The 27,376-nt window shown below is 36.5% G+C and overlaps 1 pseudogene; it reads right to left on the reverse strand.

Annotated features, from left to right (window-relative positions):
- Positions 1-16,224: 16,224 nt before the first annotated feature.
- LOC141522684 (small nuclear ribonucleoprotein G pseudogene) lies at positions 16,225-16,507 on the reverse strand (annotated as a pseudogene).
- Positions 16,508-27,376: the final 10,869 nt, after the last annotated feature.

The raw sequence follows: 27,376 nt of genomic DNA on the forward strand, positions 1-27,376 counted from the left end.
TGTCAAACAATTTGGTCCCAAGTGTACCAGAACCAGATTAAAATAAAATTAGGAAATGTTTAACAAAAATACAATAAAACAATCTTACATTTTAAAATGAAGTTAATATGTGCCCACAGGGATGCTTCTATATGAATGAGTGATTTCTGCTGCTATTTGTGTCTGATACTGCTGTCTACACCATTCTTTGTATCTATTTGCTTTTCTTGATATCCTCAATTCATTGATGAGGTTATGATAAGATCCAGGATACCAGCCCCACAAAGGAAAAAAAAAAAAGAAAGTTTATACTCTTTAATTTTTAGAGGCAAAACCCTCTCAACCTGCTAAGAATGATTACATTCAATACAAAGGAACCAAAAATATATAATTCCATATTAGAAGACTTATTCTTTTGACTATAAAGAAGACTCAAGATACAGGCTACAAATGAAGGTTAAAGTCTTTGCTTCCCTGAGGAAATCATCTGTTTCTGATATTCACATGCCTGAGGGCAGGCAGCTGAGAGAGAGGACCTGGAATGGTCTTCAGTTCTATGGAATGGCACTTGAGTTGGGACTTCTTCATTCCCTATTAAGTACCATGTTTATTTAGATGATTCATACATCTACATGTCCAGTCCTCATTTCTCTTCTGAGTTCTGATGTTGCATCATCAGTTTTCTATTGGACATCTCAAACTGAATGTTCTGTATACATCTCAAACGTGACAGTCCAAAATAGAACTCATTACCCCAACCAACCACTCTTCTGGAGTTTCCTATTTCTGTTGAGGGTTCCACCATTCTTCTAATCTCTCAGGTTTACAATCAGTATCACTTTCCCTAAATCTTATCATTTGCTTCTCCCTCATCATTTCTCATCTAAACTTGTAATGGCTTTCTAATTAGTCTATCTTAAGTTTCTTCCAATTTCAAAGTCCATAATCACCAAAGTGACTTTCCTTAAACACAGGATGGATCATGTTACTTCTCTATTCAATAAACTTCAGTAGTTCTCTATTGCTTATAATGTATTAAATAAACTCTTCTATTTGGATTTAAAAACTCTTCACAGCTTGAGCCCTAGTCTATTTTTCAAACCTTATTATACATTATTGCACTTACCATTCTCTACTATTCAGTTGAATTGGTCTTCTTTCTAGTCCTCATATATGACTCTCAATAGCCTACACTGGTGTTCCTTCTTCTCTCTTCCGCCTCATAGAATTTCCTTTTTTACTTTAAGAAGAGTTACAAACTCTATCTTCTACAGCAGGGGCAGGGAACACCAGCCTATAAGTTATATTGGTCTGGCATTGTCAAGGCAACAGTAGGCAGAACTCAAAATTCAATAAATCTAGCAGCTTTTTAAGGGTAAAATAATTAAATATTGGACTAAATATAGCAGATGAATGATGTTACATATATCCAAAAGGCCCTTGTCATAAAAAAGTTTACCCATCCCTGTTCTACAGGAAGTCTTTTCTGATTCTCCTGCTAGAGCCCTCTCTCCTTAACTGCTTTATATTTAGCTGCCTGATATTTATTTTGTATTTATTCTGTCTCAGTCAATCTGTACATAAGTATTTATTCAATGCCTGTTACAGGCTAGGGCAGCTAGGTGGTGAAGTGGATAGAATACCAAACCTGAAATCAGGAAGACCCAAGTCAAATTTTATCTTAACAGTGTGACCCTGGGCAAGGCACTTATTCCTGTTTACCTCAGTTTCCTCATTTATACAATGAGCTGGAGAAGAAAATGGTAAACTTACTCTAGTGTCTCTGCCAAGAATATTCCAAATGGGGTCACAAAAGTCAAATATAACTAAAAAACAACTTAACAACAAAAATAACTCTATATGCTTAAGATGTATGGTAGGGATCGGGGAGGCAAAGACAGCCCCTAGTTCTCAAGTAGTTTATAGTCTAATGAGAAGGAGGAGAGAGGAGAAAAAAATAAAAATGCTATGTACCAAAAAAGGTATATACAGAATAAACAGGATAAACAGAGGGCAGGCACATGTTGTTTCAACTTATGGCATATAAACTTGAGAGCAGTGACCATTTCATTTCATTTTATTATTCCTATTATCTAGCACAGTGCCTGGGTCACAGGAGGCCCTTAAACAAATGCTATTGATTGATTGATGCTTATGATTCTAGGGCAAAAGTTTTGTATAGAAATGACATGGACATCTAGGAAACATTCTAATTTATTTATTTATTTAAGGTGGGTTTTTTTTTTTTAGGTTTTTGCAAGGCAATGGGGTTAAGTGGCTTGCCCAAGGTCACACAACTACATAATGATTAAGTGTCTGAGGCCAGATTTGAACTCAGCTACTCCTGATTCCAGGGCCCATGCTCTATCCACTGCACCACCTAGCTGCCCTGGAAATATTCTAATTTAAACTACCTTTCCAGAAGTTGTTCTCTTAGCTGCCAAATTTTGTGACTTTTCCTTCTTGACCTCTCAAAAATACTTAATGTCAGAGGAATTCAGAGTAGGCAATTTTGCTGGATCATAAAGTGTGAAGGGGACCTTCTTCTTTTGGACACTCTTTCTTCCCTTTCTAGTAAACATTTTTCTCCTGGTTCTCTTCCCATCTGTCCAGCTATGCCTTAGTTACCTCTGCTAGTGTTTTTCTTTCATAGCATACCTCTTAACCATGGTGTCCCCAAGGCTCTGTCCTTTGCTTTGCTCTCTTTTTTCTCTATACAATCTCACTTGGTGATCTCATTAACTCCCATGAGCTCTTTGGGTATTTCTAGGCAGATGATCCCAGATCTATATATCCATCCCAGATCTCTTCCTTGAATGACATTCAAGCATCACCAACTACTTTTTGGATATCTTGAACTAGATGTCCCATCTCAAATTTAATATGACCCAAATAGAACTCACTACCTTTACCCCTAAACCTCCCTTTATTCTGAATTTCTCTGTTGCTGTCTAAGAAACGACTATTCTTTCAGTCACTCAAGCTGGAGTGAAACTTCAGTTTCAACCTTGACTTCTCACTGTTGCTCACCCCATATAACCAATATGTTGCCAAATCTTGTCATTTCTGTCTTTACAATGTCTTATATAGTCTTTTAACTGCTTTCCGTACTTTAAGTCCATCCTGTTGTTCATTTAGCTGCTAAGATGATTTTCTTAGAGTGTAAGTCTGACTTTGTTAATATGTCAATTAATGAACCCCAGAGGCTCCCTATTACCTTAGGATAAAAAAAGGTTATTTAAAGATCTTTATAAATTGGCCCTTTCCTGCTTTCCTGGAAAATTAAAAGTGCAATGGGGACAAGGCACATATGTGGCCAAGAGCTACCACCTGACTTGGTTCCATCAAAGTTTTCACACTTTTCTCCCTTCTACACACCTTATGGGACAACTAGGTTGTGCAATAGATAGAATAATCTTACCTGGAGTCTTCCTGAGCTTAAATCTGTCCTCAGATACTTACTAGGTTTTTGACCCTAGGCATGTTACTTGACTCTGCCTCAGTTTCCTCATCTATCAAATGAACAAAAGGAGGAAATGGCAAACCCCTCCAGCGTCTTTGCCAAGAAAACCCAAAATGGGGTCACAAACAGATACAACTCCAATACTGGCATATTGAAAGTGCAATGGGAACAAGTCACATATGTGGTTAACAGCTACCACCTGATGACTCCAGAAATTCTTTTCTCCCTTTATCAAGTCCTGAGATTTTTAGGGCTTTGTGGATCCATGCCTTTCTCTCTTCTGTAGCCAGTATTTCTTCCTCTCAAGAGGGAGTCACAATTCCCAAAGCTTCACCCCATGGTCCTGTGGGATTGTCTTTCCTCCTCTGTTACTGACCCCTCCACTTTGCTGCCAACTACAGTTAATTGCTCATGGGAACTCTGATGGATCAGATAGAGTTGCCTGTTCTTTCCCCTTCTGAATACACATTTACCAAGTAGGAACAAATAAACAAATAAATAGAGCTAGATATACTCCGGGATACAAATAAGTTTCCTTTCCACTAAGAAAGCAATTTTTCTCTCCTGGAGAGTGGGAGACTGGCTATTTAGATATTTTTGAGCACACTAATTTAGTTTATTTGTTTCTAAAAAATTGGTCCTGTCTCTGAATTAGAACACTTTTCATCATTAGTACTAACAGCTGAAACTGGCTTCCAAAGTTTTAATTGTTGGATAAGTCACTGGTACAATATATTTTCACTGTGTCAAAAAATAAGACCAGACAAGGAAAGCTTGGAGAAGCTAGGAGGTGAAGTGAATAGAGTGCTGGGTGTGGAGTAAGGAAGACTTGAGTTCAAGATCTGTGATCCTGGGTAAGGTAAGCCTGTTTGCTTCAGTTTCCTCATTTGTAAAATGAGCTGGAGAAAGAAATGACTAATCACTTCAGTATTGTTGCCAAGAAAACCCCCAAAGAGGTCACTGAAATAAATGAAAAATGATTAAACGATATCAACACCAACAAAAAACAAAGAAAATCTTCAAAGATTGAGCATTTTTCAACTTCTGGGCCCTCATTATTCAGTTTCCCCCATTACACACAAATAACTAATTTAAAGCAGAATATGGTACACACTATAGGGGAGGTCAACAATATGTGGTCCATGCTTTTCTTTAAGGAAACATCTTTGGGAAGTATTCATTTTCCACCAGATGAATTCCTTGAACTGTACTGCATCATACTCCTAGGAAACCTCATTGGGAAACTCATCATCCTGTGAGACTGCATTAGATTTGGTTCTCACACACTCTCAGTTCCTCCATTCCCTCTGATTGGAGAGTCAGAAGGCAGAGCAATTTGGAATTATGTCCAAGGGCAATAAAAATGTACACACTCTTTGATCGAGGAATACCACTACCGGGTCTATAACTTGAAGAGATCATGAAAAGGGGTAAAAGTATCACTTGTACAAAAACATTCATAGCAGCTCTGTGGTAGCAAAAATTGGAAATGGAGTGAATGTTCCATCAATCGGGGAATGGTTGAACATATTGTGGTATATGGACATTGTAGAACAGTATTGTTCTATTGGAAACCAGGAGGGATGGGAATTCAGAGAAACCTGGAAAGACTTGCATGAACTGATGCTGAGCAAGATGAGCAGAACCAGAGTAACACTGTACACCCTGACAACAACATGGGGGTGATGATCAACCTTAATGGACTGGCTCATTCCATCAATGCAATGATCAGGGACATTTTTAGGGGATCTGAGATGGAGAACACCATTTGTATCCAGAGAAAGACTCTGGAGTTTAAACAAAGACCAAAGACTATTACCTTCATTTTTTTAAAAGTTGTCTTATTTTTGCTATCTCTAATATTATATTTTTTTCCTTAAGGATATGAGTTTTCTCTCAACATATTAATTTTGATCAATGTATAGCATGTAAATAATGTAAATATTATTAGACTGCTTTCTGTGGGGGTGGGGTGGGGGAAAAATTGTAAAATTCAAAACATAAAAATGATAGGTAGAAACTACTATTGTATAATTGGAATAAACAAATAAAATCTCTCTCTATCTCTCACTCTCTATCATCTCTATCTCTATCTCTATCTCTATCTCTATCTCTATCTCTATCATCTCTATATCTGTATCTATAAAGAACTCTTCCTAAAATCTCCCTTTAAGGAGAGTTCCAAGACTAGCCATCTCTTCATTTCCCCATTAGATGTAATCCACACTCCTGTGCTGGGTATCTCAACCCTTCTCTCCCCACATTCAGCTACCATTTTTATTTTCCTCTTTTAGATTCTAGATTCCCGAAGATCTAGACTTTCTTTTTCATATTTGTATCCCTTAGCACAGTGTCTAGAATTTAATAGGTGCTTAATAAATGTTTATTGACTGTTGACATAGATGAGTACTTCTAATCCAGACATAGAGGAGGATGTGGAGGATTGTTGGGGAGGGGGGTACAGTTAGAGAATTTGTGTTAGCTTTATGACTGTCATTTCTTTAAGACAGCTAGTCACATCATACTTGACAGAAGTCACAGAAGTTAGCTGAGATGCCACAACTTAGCCCAGATTATTAACTGGTTAGTGATAGAATTTCTGCCTCAGTTTGATTACCTCCATTTACTTTGAGACATCAATTATAATCTTAGCTCTATCTGATTAATTCTTATTCTTTTTTTCAAAAGTCCAGCTTGGGATGTTAGTGTTAGCTCTTCTGTTTGCTGGTTAGTTTATTATTTTACCTGCTGTGGATTTTCCCCCTCCTCCTAATCGCTTTTTTAAAGAAAGATTTTATTTATTTTGAGTTTTACAATTCCCCCCGCAATCTCGCTTCCCTCCCCCACCCTCCCCAAAGAAGGCAGACTGTTAGTCTTTACATTGTTTCCATTGATCTAAATTGAATGTGATCATAGAGAAATCATATCCTTAAGGAAGAAAAATAAAGTATAAGAAATAGCAAAATTACATGATGAGATACAGCCCCCCCCCCCCCCGAAATTGAAGGTAATAGTGTTTGGTCTTTGTTCAAACTCCACATTTCTTTCTCTGGATGCATATAGTATTCTCCATCGCAGATAGCTCAAAATTGTCCCTGATTGTTGCACTGGTGGAATGAGCCAGTCATCAAGGTTGATCATCGCCCCCATGTTGCTGTTAGGATGTACAATGTTTTTCTGGTTCTGCTCATCTCACTCAGCATCAGTTCATGCAAATCCCTCCAGGCTTCCCTGAATTCCCATCTCCCCTGGTTTCTAATAGAACAATAGTGTTCCATGACATACATATATTCCCTAAAGGTTTTTTAAAGTGTAAATCTTTGCCTTCTACTTTTTTGCCTTCTGCAAAAATTCTAATTGTATACATTCTATCTTGTCCTATATAAGATTTTTAAAAATACTGGTGATAACCTATTGATTTTTGTGTAACATCAACCTATGCTGAACATATAATAGACCATTTATTAAAATGTCTCTACTTGTTAATAAGTGTGTTTGGCAGCAGTGTCTATCAATGAAGCCCTAAATATTCATTTTTTATAAAAGGACTCTAAATTATATCATAAGAGCACCATCATTTGGAGGAGCATATATATTTCACCTAGTGAAAAGAGAACATAAGGTTTGTTTTACTTGAAGCTCTGATTTCTGGATGAGATTTGATTTATTTTATGTAGTTCAAGAGGGATAGTGGCAAGTTGTTTTAATTTATTATCTGTCAATTAATTAGAGTTTTATTACCATGGAATGAACTGCTTTATGAAGCAGGGAGTTCTCCATCACTGAAGAGTCTAAGCAAGGGTTACAAGGAACTTGTTAAAGATATTCATATAATGGAACAAGGATTTGAATGAGATGATATTGAAGTTGATGTTTGGAAAAAGTACTATGGAGGTTTAGAGGAAGGGGAATTACATATGATTGTGATTAGAGAAGGACATAGAATGAAGGGCATAGAAGAGTTCTGGGATTAGACCTTAAAGTATAGGCTAGATAAAGGGAAGGGTCTCTACTTGTGGCTCTTAGACAGCTTATAAAATTAAATAGAGATATATTAGTCTCTATTCTTACGAAGTCAAACAAACAGAGGAAAATTGTTCTAGGAAGTTTCATTAAACAAAATAAATAAGAGTTTGGCTCTGCCGGTATGTCAGTCAGAGGCTGGCCAATTGGGTGACTAGTTAGTTTAGCAGAAGCAGAATGGCATGAGGAGAGGAACCAGTGACCATTGGTTAGTCATTTGCAGGACTTTCGTTATTTCAATGTTTCAATGGAACTGATGATTTCAAAGGTACAAATGACCACCTTCACTTCTGTCCTTCATAGAAGATCTGCTCAACTATCTAGAGATTTTCCTCTGGTTGTTTTCTATCTATCCAAAATACCATTGTGACACTTTAACTTGGATTATAGGGGATTCTGTGTCCTCAAAAGTTATGAATTATTTTTTTCCAGGCTAGAAAGGCTTTGAACATATGAACTTGTGGATAACCTATCTGATGTTAGAATGTTAATGTAGTCCAATACAGAGCTTATTGTCCATTCTGAATGAATTCTGGGGTGAGGGTAGGGTAATGATGTAAATATTACTATAGTCAAGAAGAATTTACTAAGTATTATTATATTCTAAGCATTGTGCTAAGCATTAGGGATACAAAAAAAAAGGGAAAACAGTCCCTGCCCTCAAGGAACTCGTGGTTATAAAGGATGAAGAAATAACTAAAGACTATGAAACATAATGGCTTCTTGATTAGAAACATTTCAAGTGTTTAATTATTATGCACTTGACAAGTATCAGTAAACTTGAACATTTTCACATATGTAATAGAAAAAGATAATTGCATATGCAGCCATGAATCTATATTATGTTAAATTTGGTTTTTAAATAAGATATACTAAATTTCCCTTGGTGAATCCAACACTGCCTCCTGATCTTCCTTCTGCCTGATTCCTCACCCATTTTTCCCCTTTCATATCATTATCACTAAATAATAACTTCCTGTTGGTGATTTCAGGCAAAGTCTTTTTATAGTGCTGTCATATTCCCAAGAAAAGTTTCAGGCTATTCAAGACTTTACAAAAAAAAATTTCATTAGGAAATGACTGAAGAACCTTCCTGATTTAATCACCTAATGCAAATTTTTATCTTCACTGGTACAGATAATCACCATCTTGTCCACAGGAATTTCTGTCTGCTCAAAGAGAGCAGATATAACACTGAAGAGAGTAGGTCTAGCAGAACAACATACCAAAGTTCTATTTAAATGATAGGTTGGAAGAATGGCTGTAGAACTCTGATGAGCGGTAATGAACATTCTAAAAGTTTGAGAACTGATACCAAAGCATATCTCCTTCCCTCCAGAGAGAAGTGGAGGTCCCAGAAAGGAAAGCAAATCCTATCAGACAAAGCTACTGTACCATTAGCTTTGCTTAAATGCTGTTTTTGTTCCTCTATTATGATGATTTTCAATTGTGTCTGAGTAAGAAAAACTTAAAGTTACTGTGGAGTAAGAACAGTGGGCCACAATAAAACATTTAAAATGCTTTAAATCTGTTAAAAATTTAATGTCAAAAGTGCATGTTTCCTAAGATATTCTGCCAATACAAAAACCAAACAAATTATTCCACATATCTACTGAGATTACTAGCTTTGTGACCTTGGCCAAGTCACCTACCTCTATTTATTTCAGTTTCCTCATCTATAAAATGGGCTGCAGAAGGCAATGGCAAGTTGGGGGCAGCTAGGTGGCATAGTGGATAAAGCACCAGCCCTGGAGTTAGGAGTACCTGGGTTCAAATCCGGTCTCAGACACTTAATAATTACCTAGCTGTGTGGCCTTGGGCAAGCCACTTAACCCCGTTTGCCTTACAAAAACCTAAAAAAAAAAGGAAATGGCAAGTCAATCTAGTATTTTTTGCCAAGAAAATTCCAAATAGAGTCAGGAAGAGTCAGACACAACTAATCGACTAAACAATAACAAAATTCCAATTTGACATCAAATACTTGCAGCTGAAGTTTTTATAGACCTAGTAGGAACTGCAAAGCAATGATCAGGAAGGGTATTATGATACTTGGGGAAACTAGGCAGGATTTTAAAAAAAGTATGTAGAAATGTTGATTCAACTGATTTATCAGGGTTGGGCAGGTATAGGAGGGCTAGAAAAGCAAGCAAATAGGTTAGTATTTAAAGTGATCCCTTCAAGAGATTTAAGAAAAATTCACTCTTGGCAAAGCTTGAACCTTTCCCCACAGTACTACAGAAAGGGTCACAAAGGCAGATTGATGATTTAAGTAATTTTCAGTAAATTAACTCCTTGCCTATCCATACAACTCACAGAATGTTAGAACTGGAAGATTCTGATAAAGAAAGAGAATTCAAAGACTTCTAGTTCAATTTATATCTGAATAAAAATTCTGCCTACAGCATGCCTGACAAGTGGTTGACTAGCCTTATCTTGACAAACTCCAGTGGCTACAATAGAACCAGTAGTATAGAAGAAAGTTCTGGACTCAGAGAACCTGGAATTAGATTCTACCTCTCTTGATTCTTATAATCCAAGGGAGTCACTTAACCTCTTGGTTATATCTGGAAAGTGAGGTTGGACTAAATGGTCTCTGAGGTTACTTCTAGTTATAGTTCCTTGGGCTAGAGTCAACTTGTTTTGTGTTGGAGATCTCTAAGCATTTACAATTTTTTCCTTATATCAAGCCTAAAGGTAACATGAGAAATAATCAATCTAACATACTCATTTGATAAATGAGGAAACTGAGTCTCAGAGTAAGGAGATATCTTGTCCAAGGTGGGAAAATTAGAACTTTAGAATCCAGATAGTTTGTGTAGATATTGGATTAAACTACTTAATTAACTTTCTGAAACTTGTAGAAAATAGAGAGGAAATGAGGCAGTAGTAGGAGAAGGAAAAGTGAACTTAATGAACTGATTGCAAGAAAGCCTAGATATCTGATGCTTAAAACATTTAGAAAATTATAGAATGTTAGAATTAAAAGCAAACTTAGAGATGATTGATTCCAAGCTGAGTCCACTGCTTGATGTGTAAGTCAGTGATCTTGATGGATCCTGGCTTATTGAGTTCCAATCCTGATAGAGTGATATGGAAATAGCTCTGGATTTGGGATCAGAAGATCTAATTTTAAATCTTGGTTGTTTTACTTGCTACTTTTGTGATGTTAGGAAAGTCATTTATGCTCTCCGTGCCTTAGTTTCCTTACCTGTTAACAGAAAGGGTAGGATTAGAAGAACTCTTTAGGTACTTCCAACCCTAGTTCTAGGATGATGCTATTAATGATTAATTAATGTATTGTATAGAACACTGTGCTGGGTATTGGGTAGGGGAAGACAGAAGAATTCAAAGACTAGATTAGATAAGGCACAGACCTTACCTTCATGGAGATTACAGATGTGTAAGTGGATATTAAACACAGACAAATAACTAAAATGAAAAGTAAAACATTTAAAATGTATTAGAAAGATTTACAAAATTAAAAAAACCTTTCTTCCATACCTCCATTTGACCCAGCTTCTAATTGAAATTATCTAGTGGTGGGCAATCTGTATTGAGAGTGAGACTGAATGTATCAGATGCCCTGTCCTGCAACTGAGCTCTTAAGGTAGTCTCTTTCACCTTTAGATAAATCTAATTATTAGGAGGTTTTTCCTTCTAGTAAGAATGGCTATTGTTCTCTGAAAGATCTATTTGTAGTTCTTGGTTCTTCTTTCTTTCACCAAGAAGAATAAATCAAATTCATCTTTCACATGATAATCTTTCAAATATGTGTAAATACTTATGCTATCTTATCCCTATGTCTTTTCTTCTCCTCAAGAAAGATCTTTTATACCTTCAACTATTCTTCATAGAGCATAGCTTCTAATTCTTTTACCATCCTGGTCACTTTCTGGTCCATGTCTTTCCTAAAATGAAGCATCCAGAACTGAGCACAATAATTGAAGTTAGGGATATGGTAAGGTACAGTAGAACTGTCACCACCCTTAAAATGTATTCTAATGAAGCCTAGGATTATGTGAATTTTTTTTTTGTCTTTCATGTGACACTCTTGACTCTTGCTGAGCTTGTGCTATACTAAAACTGCATATTTTTCAGGAAGATTGGTCATACATACCCTGTCCTGTACTCAGGTAGTTGATTTTTTTAAACCAAATTTTAATCATTTTTAACCATTTTTAATGAAATACAACTTTATATTTGTTCCTACGAAATTTTATCTTTCAAATTTAGTCCATTATTTTAGCCTGATAATTTCTTTCTAATGCTTCACTCTGTCAAAGTTTTAGCTATTTCTTCTGATTATATTATCATCATCTGCTGATATAAGTATGACTTCTATTCATTCTTTCAGTTTATCGATAATATGTATGTGTATATAGAGATAGACACATATATACATTAACTTTATATTAAAATTGGGCTCTTTTCACAGGGTGGAGGGAAGGGCACCGTCCCTTGTTTCCACCCACTAGTGAAACACCTTCCAAATGAATATGATCACATTGATGACTGTTTTTTGGGTCAGTTCGAAAATTAGCTAATTTTCATTCATTTAGCCCACATTTCTTTAATCTGTCCATTAATTAAGATATATAAAATATTGTTAAATGTTTATTAACCATTTATATTTCTAGAATTTTTCCAAGATTAAAAGTTTGCAATAGATGTACCTCATTGTTTACAATAAGTATACCCCATGCCTTTTGTTTTTTAAGAACTGAAATTTGGTCTTTATTTTTGTGAATGTTATTGAATTGCAACATTATTGAAAAGACATGTTGAGGTGGAACCAAGATAGCAGAGTAGAGGATGAATTCTCCCAATATTTGCCTCCAAACAATAAGATGAGTCAAATTCAATTCTGGAGGGGGCAGCTAGGTGGCACAGTGGATAGAGCACTAACTTTGAAGTCAGGAGGACCTGAGTTCAAATCCAACCTCAGCTCAATAATTACCTAGCTGTGTGACCTTGGGCAAGTCATTTAATCCTATTGCCTTGCAGAAAAAAAGTCAAATTAAATTCTGGAATGACATAGCCAACAAAAGGTTGCAGTGAAACACTTTTCCAGCTCAAGATAACTTATGAAGTTGTTAATGCAGACCTGTGACACTGGGGTTAGGGAAATATTGCAAGCAGTCAGAAAGAAAGAATTCAAATATTGTACAGCCATAAATAGGATCACACAAGATTTAGCAGTTTCATTGTTAGAGGAGTGAAAGGCTTGCATTTAGAGGACAAGGGATCTAGGGTTACAGCAAATAATCATCTATCCAACAAAACTAAGTATAATATTTCAGGGAAAAATGAATATTTAATGAAATAGAGTATTCCTGATGAAAAGAACAGAATTAATGAAATAACTTGACATTCAGACAGAAGACTCTAGTGAAGCATAAAAAAAGGTAACCATGAAAGAGAAATCATAAGGGACTTAAGTTCTTTACATTCCTGTATGGGAAGATGATACTTGTAACTCCTAAGAACTTTATCATTATAAAGGCAGTTAGAAAAAGACTACAAAGACACAGAAGAGATGGTTGTGAGTTGGTTATATTGGGATATTTTTTTTACAAAGGGAAAGGGTGAGAAGAATTAACTGGGAGAGGAAGAATTGTGAAAATGATCTCACATAAAAGAGACACAATCAAGTATTATTCTAGGTGTTGGGGATGCTAAGACAAAAATTAAAGTGCCTTCCCACTAGAAGATTTTATTCTATGGGGGTCATATATGGCACAGATACATCTAGGAATACAAAGAAAATTGGGGAGGTAACTGAATCTCAGAAGGAAGTGAGTGGCATGGATCAAGCCAGAAGGATCCTCAGAAAACATTGTGCCTAGGCTGACTATTGAGGAAACTCCACTCATGACAGAGTACTGAGTGAACTTCCCCATCCCTTTGTAATCGAGATGAGCCCAAAGAAGTAGGATATACCAAGAAGAAGAGGTAGGTTGGGGAGAGGTCTGATAAATCAAGAGCCATTAAGGAGGAGACTGAGGGAGAAGGAAATATTTTTTTTCTTCTGAAAGAGCAAAGAAATTTACCTAAGACTTAAACTTTAAGAAATAGCTGCCTCAATTTTACCCCCTCTACTCAAGGGGAAAAATTACTTGTGTTTCCAACTGGTGACCTTGAATGAATTATGAAATTCTAATTAACTTGCTGGAACAGAGAAAGGATACAATTGGCCATCTTTCCTGAACTAGAGGTGTTTTTGAGTCCCTTCTAATTATAGTTTTGGCTGTCACCTTCAGCCACCTAAGCCTCTTTACTCTTGCCACAGATAAGACCTTACTCAGAGGTCATATCATTTGTGCAGACTAGTTACTTGACCTAGAGAGCCCTTTTAGCTCAAAATCCACTGAAAATAAGGTTAATGGAGCTGTCACTGGAGGGGGGGGGCAGTTTTGAACTCATGGGAGAGAGATTTCAAAAAAGGTGCCTTAAGGAAAGTACCTTTGGGAGGGCCCATAGTATTCCTTTAGGGACCCAGGATGCTGTAGGGGGAATCATGGCTGGGTTCCAGGACTGGTAATTATTTCATGCCTACTAGCAATCTCATGGCAGTGAAATCTGGAAGGGGGGGTGTTGGGAGGGAGGATGCTCTTTGCTTTCAGTCCTTTCCATTGCCTCATGTTGCTGGGAAATTATTCCCACATCTCACTCCACAGTTGATGAAAAGTTGTCTCAAAAGCCTTACGCGCGCACACACACACACACACACACACACACACACACACACACACAGAATCCTTCACCAAAACTTCCAAAAGAGAGAATAGAATATATTTTTCAGCTGGACTTTCAAAATAATGAAGATGCCTTAGAAGACTGTGAGGGGCCAATGGAAGTTTTGCCTTCTAGGCCAGGGGTCTGAACCATTAGTTACTAGTGAGCATAAATTGTCCTATCTGCCGGAAAGCGTAGGCATCAACCTCCAGGAGGATACACAGGCATTCTGCTATTTCTCAGGCAATTATTTTCCAGGTGTCTCTTCCTACAGGAAAAATGCTGCTTTAAGTGGGTTGCCCAAATGGGGGCTGTTTTCTAGTGTATTCTGCCTGCTATCAACAGAGAATACTTACTTTATCCCACCTAGTGCAGTAAAATAAGAATGGAGAAAGTAGTTGACTGGGCATCAGAGTCAGTGCTGGGGAGGGGCACTTTGCCCTGGCAGTTAAATAAGTTACCACATGGAAAAGATGACATTTGGTTCTCCCCCTCTTGAATTCTCCAAAGATAGATTTCCTCTAGTACTTCCATTTTGTACAAAATGAGAAGAAACTTTGAAGTATAACATGAAAAGTGTTAAAAAATATTTCTTATGAAATAAGACTATTCTAAGAGGCAGCACTCTTGGGTTCCAGCCCCTAAAATACCATTACAAGTTGAGTAGCTTAGGGCAAACAGGTTAGGCCTAATAGAAAGTACCAGATTTGGAGTCAGGAGACAATAGGTCCAAGACTCACTGCTAATACTTAATAATTATTTTTAAAATGGGAACAAAGGTCCAAATCTCACAGGGTTATCATGAGACTCAAATGAATTCATATATTTAAAATGCTTTGCCAATAAATTAAAGCAATAAATTATTCTTTTTTTTCATCTCTCTAGGCTTTGGTTGCCTTGGATACAAAATGAGAATAAGGATGTTATTTTCCTGAAGGCCAAAGGAACATCTGTTATAACCTCTAAAGATTACTTCCAGTTATAAGATTAATGATTATAAGAAGTCAACATGTTGCTTCTTTCGAAATTTCTTACAATATCTAAGATGGCTCTATTCACAGAAGGTCCTCAAAAATATCCCAGAATAGGGGCAGCTAGGTGGCGTAGTGGATAAAGCACTGGCCCTGGAGTCAGGAGTACCTGGGTTCAAATCTGGTCTCAGACACTTAATAATTACCTAGCTGTGTGGCCTTGGGCAAGCCACTTAACCCCATTTGCCTTGCAAAAAAAACCTAAAAAAAATCTTAGAATCCTAGAAATCAAATGCCAGATAAGACTTAAAGAGATCATATAGACTGACCCCTTTATTTTACTCATAAAGAAACTGATGCTCATTTATGGCTGAGCTTGCCACTAAAAAGCTCTATTGAAACAAGGTTCCCTAGATATGTCATTGATCTTTAGCATATTTGAAGACTGAGAGCCATTGTTCAAATATGGTTAAAAATTCCTGAGATGATGTTCTATGTGTAATCTCCATTCTGTATGTAGGAATGAACACCTGTTGCATTCTCAATCATCATTGCATGCCAAAAAAGGATTTATATATTTCATCACTAGAACCTAACCTTGATTGAGAAGTCTAACCTTTTTCTTAGCTAAGCCATATTTTTGCTTGAACAGCTGTTAGATATAAAACATATCTCTTTCTGTGACTTTGGCACCCCAACTGAGCATGTGGAGGGAAGATGGTATCACGCCTGCATATCAGGTGAACTTTTAAAGCTAGATGGAAATACTAATGAGAACATGGATCACTCATGTCAGTCTGGGCTCAGAAAACCAATAATTATTACTATTTTTAGTATCAGAAATTTAGGTTGACACTTACTTGATTCTAAATCCCATCTTTTTTTTTTAGAACAAGTTACAGTATGATGCAATTCAACAGCTAATTATATATACTTTCTCATGTTCTCTGTTTCATGTGTAAGTCTTGTCTCTCCTGCTGGATTGCTTTTTTTTCATCTTACAAAAGAACTTTTGAAAAAGTTAAATAAAGAATATTCAATGACTAATTTTACTTATAAGAAGAAAAGAAAAGTGGCTTGGGAATGTAAGGGACACGTGGAAACTGAGGGCATCCTTGGTGCTTCATTCCTTTGTTCCAAGGCCTCTAAAATAATGATACTATTTCCTTTCCAATATTGTTCTATTGCCCATCTGGTGCCATCTCTACACATTGATCAATCACAAATTCATAAATTGATCAACCCCCCACAATATTCCTTGGACAAGCCTCCCACCATTTAATTTAAATGATAGCTACATGTCCATAGACTTTTTTATTTCAGGAAGGTACACTTTACTTATCTTGCTTCACTTGCAACCCTTTGTCTCCTCCCCATATAAACCTTAGCTTTGTTCACACTCCTCTGCCGTCACTTGAGGTGGATTGCCTTTTTGAGAACAGGGAACAGCCTGGTGAAGTCAGAGGACCTTGCTTGAATTCTGAGTCTCTCACTTAGTTATTGTGCGTGACTTGGGTCAAATTACTTGAACTTTCTAGGTCTCAGTGACCTCAGCTGTAAAATAAAAGGACAGAATTAGATTGTTTCTAAGGGACCTTCTAGTTTTAACTCTCTAATCTTATAATTCCCTACAACCAACCCTGCTGAGTACAGACCATGATATAGTAATTTCTGGGTATTTATTGATTGATGACACATGGCAGTGTTTTTACCATAAGACTTAAAAGTTTTTCCTGAGACTTTGGAGTAAAAGAAAAGGATCCTCATCTCCTGGTACCTTGCTCCCACTTTGCCCTCTGATTACCATGGCTTAGTCTCCACACAGCCTTGAGGTACTCTGACAGAAGATGGGAAGGATTACTGATTTCTTGCTAGTCTTTTAAACTTTGCTCTATAAAAATCCTGTGAGTGACCATTGTTGACAGACATCCTGGGAGAATCTAGATTTGTCCCAGGACCACCCACAAGGCTTTGAAATGGAAGCTAATTAAGAGGGACTGGATTCTCCAGGACAGAATTTTCATGTATCATGGTACCTAGCACATGACAGACTTGCTCAATAAATATTTGTGAATTGATTCACCTTATTAGGATAGAATTTGGATTAGGTTGATAAAATACAATTGACTATGTTAAAGTCATTAAAGTGATTGGTAGTGGTTAGAAGCTGACTCATTAAAAGCTCAGTGAAAAGGAAAAAGTGGTATTAGAGCCTGAAAAAGAGGAAAGAATCATAGAAGAGAAGGAGCAAAAAGATCTTATCAGAAGCAGTCTCTGGTGACAAAAGAATGAGATCATAGGTTTAGAGCTAGAAGGAATCTTGACCCATCTAGTCCAGACCCCTTATTTTATAAGTGACTTTCTCAGAGTTATATAAGTTACAATAGCCAAGCTCAGACTTGGGTCAGGGTTCTCTGACTCCAAATCTACATCTTTTTTTTCTTTCTTGTGGTTGTTGAGTCAATCAGAGTTAAGTGACAACTCAGGGTCACTGAAGTAGAATCTAAGGTCAAATTTGAATTGGGGTCCTCCTGATTCCAGGACTGCTTCTCTAACCACTGCCCCACCAAATTGCCCCAAACTTGCATTCTTTCCATTTTAACACAGCTTTGCAAGAAACTTTGATAAACACCAGGGACTTAAGAAGAGGCAAAAACACTATTCCTGTCCTTGTGAACTTATATTCTAATGGGACAGACTGTGCAGAAAATTACGTACCTGTATGGAATATGAATGGAGTAGCCAGGTGCCTCAGTGGTTGGAGCACCAAGTTGGGAGGACCTAAGTTCAAATCCTACCTCAGACACTTAATAATTACCTAGCTGTGTAACCCTAGGCAAGTCACTGAACCCATTGCCTTGCAAAAAACAAAAAAGAAATGGTTTGATTATAGATGGATGATATTGTAAATAATATTATTTCTTGACTTCTGGTCAAGATGTCAGAGAGAAGACAGGCACAGTGCTAAAGTCTCCTGATCTTCCTTCATACATAATATGAAACAAACCTCTTATCAGAAATCCAATCTACAAAACCCAGAAAGAGAAGCTAGGAGAACATCTACCTCAGGGTTTGTCTTCTAGGATTGTGGGTGAGCCCAGGCACAGAGGGTGGACTCTGCTGGGAGCACAGGACAAGGTGAGAACCTGAGAGTAGGACTGGCCTGATTGGCCACGGGGGCATGGGTCAACTAGGGAGAAGAGGCATTGTTTGTGGCACTGATGGTCTGGAGCTTGCCTGCAGGGCTGGAGGGTGAGTTCTAGTGCAGGAGAGTTGCAGACATCTATCCCTGGGTTCCTCTGGTTTGGAGGAATTCAGAGTCCATACCTTCATTTCCGCTGAAGTCTCTTCCCAGAACAAACACAATTACAGCCCACCTGTGCCCCAGGCTCAGGTGTGAGCAGCAGAGCTCCCTCAGCTGTGAATAGGGAGAGCAATTACCTTTCCCTAGGGCAAAGCCCACCATTGTTCAAAGATAAAAGTATTCATCAGCCTCAACCACCCCCTCCAAGGGAGAGGGCCTCAAATCAAGGTCACAGATACTCCAGAGAAAGCAATCAACAATGCTTACTGGCTGGATCACTTGGAGATACTAAACCCAGTGAGTAAAGCCTCTAGGGATGTGAACCAGCCCCTCCCCAACACAAGGTCTTAGGAAAATGAAGAAAGGCCAGTAGAAGGAGTCCGTAGAAAGATTCCTAGAAGGAAAAGACCCTAAATCAAAGAGAATTAGAACCTCTGAGGAGAATATGATCTGATCTCCAGCACAGAAAGACTTCCTTGAAGAAATCAGGAAGAAGTTTAAAAATCAGTTGGAAAATTTGGGAGAGAAAATTAACACCTAATGCAATAAGAAAACAAATCCTTGGAAAAATATAACTGGGCAAATGCAAAAAGAAAACAATTCCCTCAAAACCTCAATTTCAAATGGAAAACTCTTTCAAAAAATAGAATTGGCCAATTGGAAAAGGAGTTGCAAAAGGTAAATGAAGAAAATTATTCTCTAAACAAAAAGAATGGAGTCTGTGGAAACTAATGACTTCATGAGACAGTAAAAGCCTGTTAAATAAAACTAAAACAATCAAAAAAATTAAAAGAAAATGTAAACTACCTCATCAACATAATCACTGACCTCAAGAACAGATCAAGAAGGGACAACCTGAGAATTATAGATTTCCCTGAAAACATTGAAGAGAAAAAAAGTCTGGACTTAATGTTACAGGGTTTAGTGATGGAAAACTGCTCTGATATCATGGAACCAGAGGGCAAAATAATTATTGAAAGAATACATTGATCCCTTCCAGAAAGAGACCCTAAAATGAAAACACCAAGAAATATTGTGGCTAAATTCCAGAACTATCAGATAAAAAAGAAAATCCTGCAAGCAGCCAGAAAGAAACAATTTAGATACCAAGGAGCCACAGGAAGGATTACACAGGACCTGGCTGCATCAACATAAAGGGATCAAAGGGCCTGGAATGAGATATTCCAAAGAGCAAGGGAGCTTGGAATGCAGCCAGGAATCCACTACCCAGCAAAGCTGAGCCTTCTATTTCAGGGAAAAAGATAGACATTTAACAAAATGGGAGACTTCCAACATTTCCTGATGAAAAGACCAGAGCTAAATAGACAATTTGGACATAAAACAGGAGGCTCAAAAGACAAATGAAAAGGTTAAAAATAAAAAAAGGAGTAAAGAAAAAAACCCACTATCCAATAAGATGAAATTGTCTATATCCCCACCTGGGAGAAAGATTCTCATAACTCTTTTTTTAAAATTTTGTTTTATTTAATTTTTTAAAAGATTTTATTTAGTTTGAGTTTTACAATTTTTCCCCTAATCTTACTCCCTCCTCCCCCACCCCCCCACAGAAGGCAATTTGCCAATCTTTACATTGTTTCCATGATATATATAGAGATCCAAATTGAATGTTATGAGACAGAAATCATATCCTTAAGGAAGAAACATAAAGTATAAGAGTTAGCAAGATCAGACAATAAGATATCAGGTTTTTTTTTCTAAATTAAAGTTAATAGTCCTTGGTCTTTGTTCAAACTCCACAGTTCTTTCTCTGGATACAGATGGTACTCTCCATTGCATACAGCCCCAAATTGTCCCTGATTGTTGCACTGATGGAATGAGTGAGTCCATCAAATTTGACCATCGCCCCCATGTTGCTGTTAGGGTTACAGTGTTTTTCTGGTTCTGCTCATCTCATACATCATTAGTTCATGCAAATACATCCAGGCTTCCCTGAATTCCCATACCTCCTGGTTTCTAATAGAACAATAGCATTCCATGATATACACATACTACAGTTTGCTAAGCCATTCTCCAATTGAAGGACATTTACTTGATTTCCAATTCTTTGTCATCACAAACAGGGCTGCTATGAATATTTTTGTACAAATGATCAAGTGATGTTTTTACCCTTTTTCATCATCTCTTCAGGGTATAGACCCAATAGAGGTACTGCTGGATCAAAAGGTATGCACATTTTTGTTGCCCTTTGGGTGTAGTTCTAAATTTCTCTCCAGAAAGTTTGGATGAGATTACAGCTCAATAAATAATGTAATAGTGTCCCAGATTTCCCACAACCCTTCCAACAATGATCATTATCCTTTCTGATCATATTGGCCAGTCTGAGAGGTGTGAGGTTGTACCTCAGAAAAGCATTAATTTGTATTTTTCTACTAAGTAATGATTTAGAGAAATTTTTCATATGACTATGGATTGCTTTGATCTCTTTATCTGTAAATTGCCTTTGCATATCCTTTGACCATTTGTCAATTGGGGAATGGCTTTTTTAAAATTTGACTCAGTTTTCTGTATATTGATTCTCATAACTCTTGAGAATTGTAACTCTATTAGAGAGACTACACTTAGCCAGAAGTGGTGGTCACTCATGACTTATCCATAAGACTGTTATCCAATAAGATGAAACTGGCTATATCACTACCTGGCAGAAAGACTCTAATAACTCTTGAGAATTGTAACTCTATTAGAGAGAATATACTTAGCCAGAAGGGATGGACACTATTGACTTTTCTGTGATTCAGACAGAATGATTTAAAAACAATACCTCATTAAAAAGGGAGCCAATAAGGAGACTAGAAGATATTGGAGACTGAATGGGGGAAATCTCATTACATTAAGAGATATAAAATACCTACTGCAATAAAGGGGAAGAAGGGAGGAGTTGAGAACCACCTGAATCTTCCTCTCATCAGACTTGGTTTAAAGGTAACTTATGCAAACACTTAGTTAAGTTAAGAAGCTTATCATATCTTTCAAGTATTAAAAGGGGGGAAAGGGAGGAGGAAGATGGGGAGAAGGGGGAAAAAGGGGAACTAACAGAGGGAAGGGAAGGAAGAAGGGGAAAAGATAAATGGGAAAGAAAGGGGAAGAGGGTTGATATAGAAGGGCAAACACACTGAAGGTGGTGATATTCAGAAACAAAATACTGGGGAATATGGATAAAGTGAAGAAAGGGGGAAATTACAAAAAGAGGGAAGGTATCATGGAGGGCAATAAAGAGTTAGTAATTATAACTTAGAATATGAATAGGATGAACTCTTCCCTAAAATGTAAGAGAACAGAAGAGTGGATTAAAAAACCAGAATCCTACAATATGCTGCTTATAGGAAACTCATTTGAAGCAGAGAGATACATATAGAGGAAAGATAAAAGGTTGGAGCAAAATATATTTTTCTTCAGCTGAAATGAAAAAAGCAGGGGGTAGCGATCCTTATCTCAGACAAAGTAGCTGCAAAAATAATAGCATTAAAAGAGATAAGGAAGGAAACTATATCCTCCTAAAAGGTACCATAGACAATAAAGTAATTTCAATACTAAATATGTATGTACCCAATGGTATAGCATCCAAATTCTTAGAGGAGAAGTTGAAAGGACTACAGGAAGACAAAGACAGCAAAACTCTATTAGTGGGAGACATTAACCTTCCACTCTCAGATTTAGATAAATCTCATCATAAAATAAACAAGAAGGAAGTTAAGGAGGTAACTAGATTGTTAGAAAACCTAGATATGATATAGACTTATGGAGGAAAATGAATGGGGATAGAAAGGAATATACTTTTTTTTGAGCAGTACATAGCACTTACACAAAAACTGATCATGCACTAGGGCATAAAAATGCCCTAATGATCAATTGCATGAAGGCAAGAATAGTGAATACATCTTTCTGAGATCATAATGCAATAAAAATCATCTGTAATATTGGGCCAGGGAGATATAGCCCCAAAACTAATGGAAACTAAATAACCTCATTTTAAAAAATGAGTGGCTAAGGGTGGCTAGGTGGTGCAGTGGATAGAGCACCAGCCCTGGAGTTAGGAGTACCTGAGTTCAAATCCAACATCAGACACTTATCAGTTACCTAGCTGTATGGCCTTGGGCAAGCCACTTAACTGCATTGCCTTGCAAAAACCTAAAAAATATAAATAAATAAAATAAAAAATGAGTAGATTAAAGAACAAACTATGAAAGACTTAATTATTTATACTAGATAATGACAATAATGAAACAACATATCAAAACATATGGAATTCCTTCAAGGTGGCTGTCAGGGGAAATATTATATTTTTTAAATGCTTACATGAATAAATTAGAGAAAGAGGAAATCAATGAACTAAATATGCCACTAAAAAATTAGAGAAAGAACAAATTTTAAAAAACCCCAATTAAATGTCAAATTGGAAATTCTAAAAATTAAAGGAGAAGTTAATAAAATATGAAGCAAGAAAGTTATTGAACTAATAAATAAAACCAAGAGTTGGTTTTATGAATAAACCAATAAAACTGTTAAACCTCTGGTCAATTTGATTAAAAAAAAGAAAGAAGAAAACCAAAGTACTAGTATCATAAATGAAAAAGGCGAACTCACCACCAATGAGGAGGAAATTGAAGTAATAATTTGGAATTATTTTGCCCAACTCTATGCCAATAAATTTGACAATCTAAGTGAAATGGATGAATACTTACAAAAATATAAATTGCCCAGCTTAAATGAAGAGGAAATTAAATACCTAAACAACCCTATCTCAGAAAAAGAAATTCAACAAATTATTATTGAACTCCCTAAGGAAAAATCTTTAGGGTCAGATGGATTTAGAAGTGAATTTTGTCAAACATTTAAGGAACAATTGGTTCCAATTCTATATAAACTCTTTGTAAAAATAGGTGAAAACAGAACTCTGCCTCTTTCTATGACACTAATATGGTGCTGATACCTAAAGCAGGAAGAGTTAAAACAGAGAAAGAAAATTATAGACCTATCTCCCTGATGAATATAGATGCAAAAATCTTAAATAAAATCTTAGCAAAACAATTACAAGTTATCACCAGGATAATACACTATGATCAAGTAGGATTTATCCCAGGAATGCAGGGTTATTTCAATAATTAATTATATCAATAACAAACATATTAGAAATCATATGATTATATCAATAGATGCTGGAAAAGCTTTTGACAAAATACAGCACCCATTCCTACTAAAAACACTAGAGAGTATAGGAATAAATGGATTGTTTCTTAGAATAATAAGCAGTATCTATCTGAAAAATCAACAAACATTATATGCAACTGGGATAGGCTAGAGGCATTCCCAATAAGATCGGGGTGAAACAAGGATGCCCATTATCACTACTACTATTCAATATCGTATTAGAAATGTAAGCTTCAGGGGTGACTAGGTGGTGCAGGCCCTGGAGTCAGGAGTACCTGAGTTCAAATCCGACCTCAGACACTTAATAATTACCTAGCTGTGTGGCTTTGGGCAAGCCACTTAACCCCATTTGCCTTGCAAAAAAAATCACCTAAAAAAAAAGAAAAATGTTAGCTTCATCAATAAGAGAAGCAAAAGAAATTGAAGGAATTAGAATTGCGAAGGAAGAGATAAAACTCTCACTCTTCGAAGATGACATGATGGTATACCTAGAGAATCCCAATAAATCATCTAAAAAACTATTAGAAATACTTAGCAACTTTAGCAAAGTTATAGGATATAAAATAAACCCTCATAAATCCTCAACATTTCTACATATGACTAGCAAGATACAGCAGGAAAGAGCTAGAAAGAGAAATATCATTCAAAGTAACCTCAGACAATATAAAATACCTGGGAGTCTATCTGCCAAGGCAGACTCAAAAACTTTTTGAAAACAATTACAAACACTTCTCAAACAAATAAAATCAGATTTAAATAACTGGGCAAGAATCAACTGCTCATGGATAGATAGATTGAGCTAATATAATAAAAATGACAATTCTGCCAAAACTAAACTACCTGTTTAGTGCCCTACCAATTAAAATTCCAAAAAATTACTTTAATGAGTTAGAAAAAGTTGTAAGTAAATTCATATGGAGAAATAAAAAATCAAGAATTTCCAGGGATTCAATGAAAAAAAGTGCAAAAGAAGGTGGCTTAGTCTTACCAGATCTAAAATTATATTACAAAGCATCAGTCACCAAAACTATCTGGTATTGGCTAAGAAACAGAGTGGTGGATCAGTGGAATAGACTAGGTGCAATAGCAGGAAACGATTATAGTAATCTGCTGTTTGATAAACCCAAAGAGAGCAGCTACTGGGATAAAAGCTTTCTCTGGGATAAAAATTTTCTCTTCGATAAAAACTGTTAAGAAAATTGGAAGTTAGTATGGAAGAAACTTAGATTAGACCAACACCTCACACCCTATACCAAGATAAGATCAAAGGGATTTAGACATAAAAAACAATATTATAAGCAAACTAGAAGATCAAGGAGTAGTATGCCTTCAGATGTATGGAAAGGGAAGGAGTTTATGACCAAGGAAGAGATGGAGAATATCATTAAAAACAAAATAGATAATTTTGATTACATTATAGTAAAAAGTTTTTGCACATACAAAACCACTGTAAACAAGATAAAAAGAAATGTAATAAATTGGGAAACAATTTTTTACAACTAGTATTTCTGACAAAGGACTAATTTCTAAAATATACAGAGAACTGAGTCAAATTTTAAAAAAACAAACTATTCCCCAATTGACAAATGGTCAAAGGATATGCAAAGGCAATTTACAGATGAAGAAATCAAAGCAATCCATAGTCATATGAAAAATTGCTCTAAATCATTACTTATTAGAGAAATGCACATCAAAGCTTCTCTGAGGTACCACCTCACACCTCTCAGACTGGCCAATATGACCAGAAAGGACAATGATCAATATTGGAAGGGATGTGGGGAATCTGGGACACTAATACATTGTTGGTGGAGCTGTGAATTCATCCAACCTTTCTGGAGAGCAATTTGGAACTACACCCAAAGGGCAACAAAAATGTGCATATCCTTTGATCCAGCGATATCACTACTGAGTCTATGCCTTGAAGAGATGATGAAAAAGGGTAAAAACATCACTTGTACAAAAAATATTCATAGCAACCCTGTTTGTGGTGGCAAAGAATTGGAAATTGAGTAAATGTCCTTCAATTGGGGAATGGCTTAACAAACTATGATATATGTATGTCATGGAACACTATTGTTCTATTAGAAACCAGGAGGGATGGGAATTCAGGGAAGCCTGGAAGGATTTGCATGAACTGATGCTGAGTGAGATGACCAGAACCAGAAAAACATGGGGGTGATGATCAACTTTGATGGATTTGCTCATTCCATCAGTGCAACAATCAGGGACAATTTTGGGCTGTCTGCAATGGAGAATACCATCTGTATCCAGAGAAAGAATTGTGGAGTTTGAACAAAGAGCAAAGACCTTTAATTTAGAAAAAAAACCCCATTATCTTATTATGTAATTTTACTATCTCATAAACTTTATTTTTCTTCCTTAAGGATATGATTTCTCTCCCATCACATTCAACTTAGATCAATGTATACCATGGAAACAATGTAAAGACTAACGGACTGCCTTCTGTGGGAGGTGGGGGGAGGGAAGCAAGATTAGGGTAAAAATCGTAAAACTCAAAATTAAAAAATCTTTCTAAAAATGAAAAAAAGATAAAAACTATATTTGGCCTTCTTCAGGGTGCAGGGGAGGGAAGGGAGGGTAGGGTAAAATTCAAAAACCTTGCCAAAAAATGATAGGTAGAAACTATTATTGTATATAATTGGAAAACAAATAAAATATTTTTATAATAATAAAAATATGTTTCTCATGAACTTGAAGCTAAATCACAGAATATAATCTTTGCATTGATAATTTTTCTATGATAGTATTTTTAAATGTACAGAACAAAATGAATAGTATTACCAAGGAAACCAATTATATCGAAATAAAGATTTTTTTCCATTCAAATTCACTGACTTACTGAAATCTACCTTTAGACTAGGTTCTACTGATCTGTAGTTAGATCATAATGCAGATGTCATCTAGTACAGCCTTCTCATTAAGGAAACTGAGGCCCAGAAAAAAATTAATTCATTTAGCTTCTTCATTTTTCATTGTTTGTACTCCTCTGGACCTTATTATACCCCTAGGAATTTCATCATCTTGCAAGATTATATCATCCATAAGACTCATATTTCATTAATACTCTTATCTTTGGAGTCCTTTCTCCTTTTGATCAGAGAGGATGGAGGGTGGAAGGGAGAGGGTAGAGTGGAGAGAAAACTTTTTCCAGATCTTTCATTTAAGTTGGGTAGGGTATTCAGGCCAGACATTTCTTGATTTCTAACCCAATCTCCTGGATTTCATCATGTTTCCTCACAGAGCTATTCCTGTATTTTTTTAAATTTTATTTTATTTAATGCAATGGGGTTAAATAACTTGCCCAAGGTCACACAGCTAGGCAATTACTAAATGTCTGAGGTTGCATTTGAACTCAGGTCCTCCTAACTCCTGGGACAGTGATCTATCCACTGTGCCACCTAGCCGCCCCTATTCCTGTCTTTTCAACTTCTTTTTGTATGTTGTCTCCCTTCCCCCATTAGATTATGAGTTCCCCGAAGGCAAGGACTAACTTTTTACCTTCCTTTGTATCTCCAGCACTTAGCACAGAGTAGTTAGTATGTAGAAAGTGTTTAGTAAACCTTTATTGGTATACTGACCTAAGTCACATGAGCGATCAGTATAAGAGCCAGGATCCAAACTCAGCTCACATATCTCCAAGTTCAGTGCTCTTTCCTCTATATCGTATTGCCTTCTAATATGACACTCGCATCTCCCATTCTAGTATTTTTTCTA

The sequence above is a fragment of the Macrotis lagotis genome, chromosome 4, assembly GCF_037893015.1.
Source record: "Macrotis lagotis isolate mMagLag1 chromosome 4, bilby.v1.9.chrom.fasta, whole genome shotgun sequence".
In the NCBI taxonomy this organism is placed as follows: Eukaryota; Metazoa; Chordata; class Mammalia; order Peramelemorphia; family Peramelidae; genus Macrotis; species Macrotis lagotis.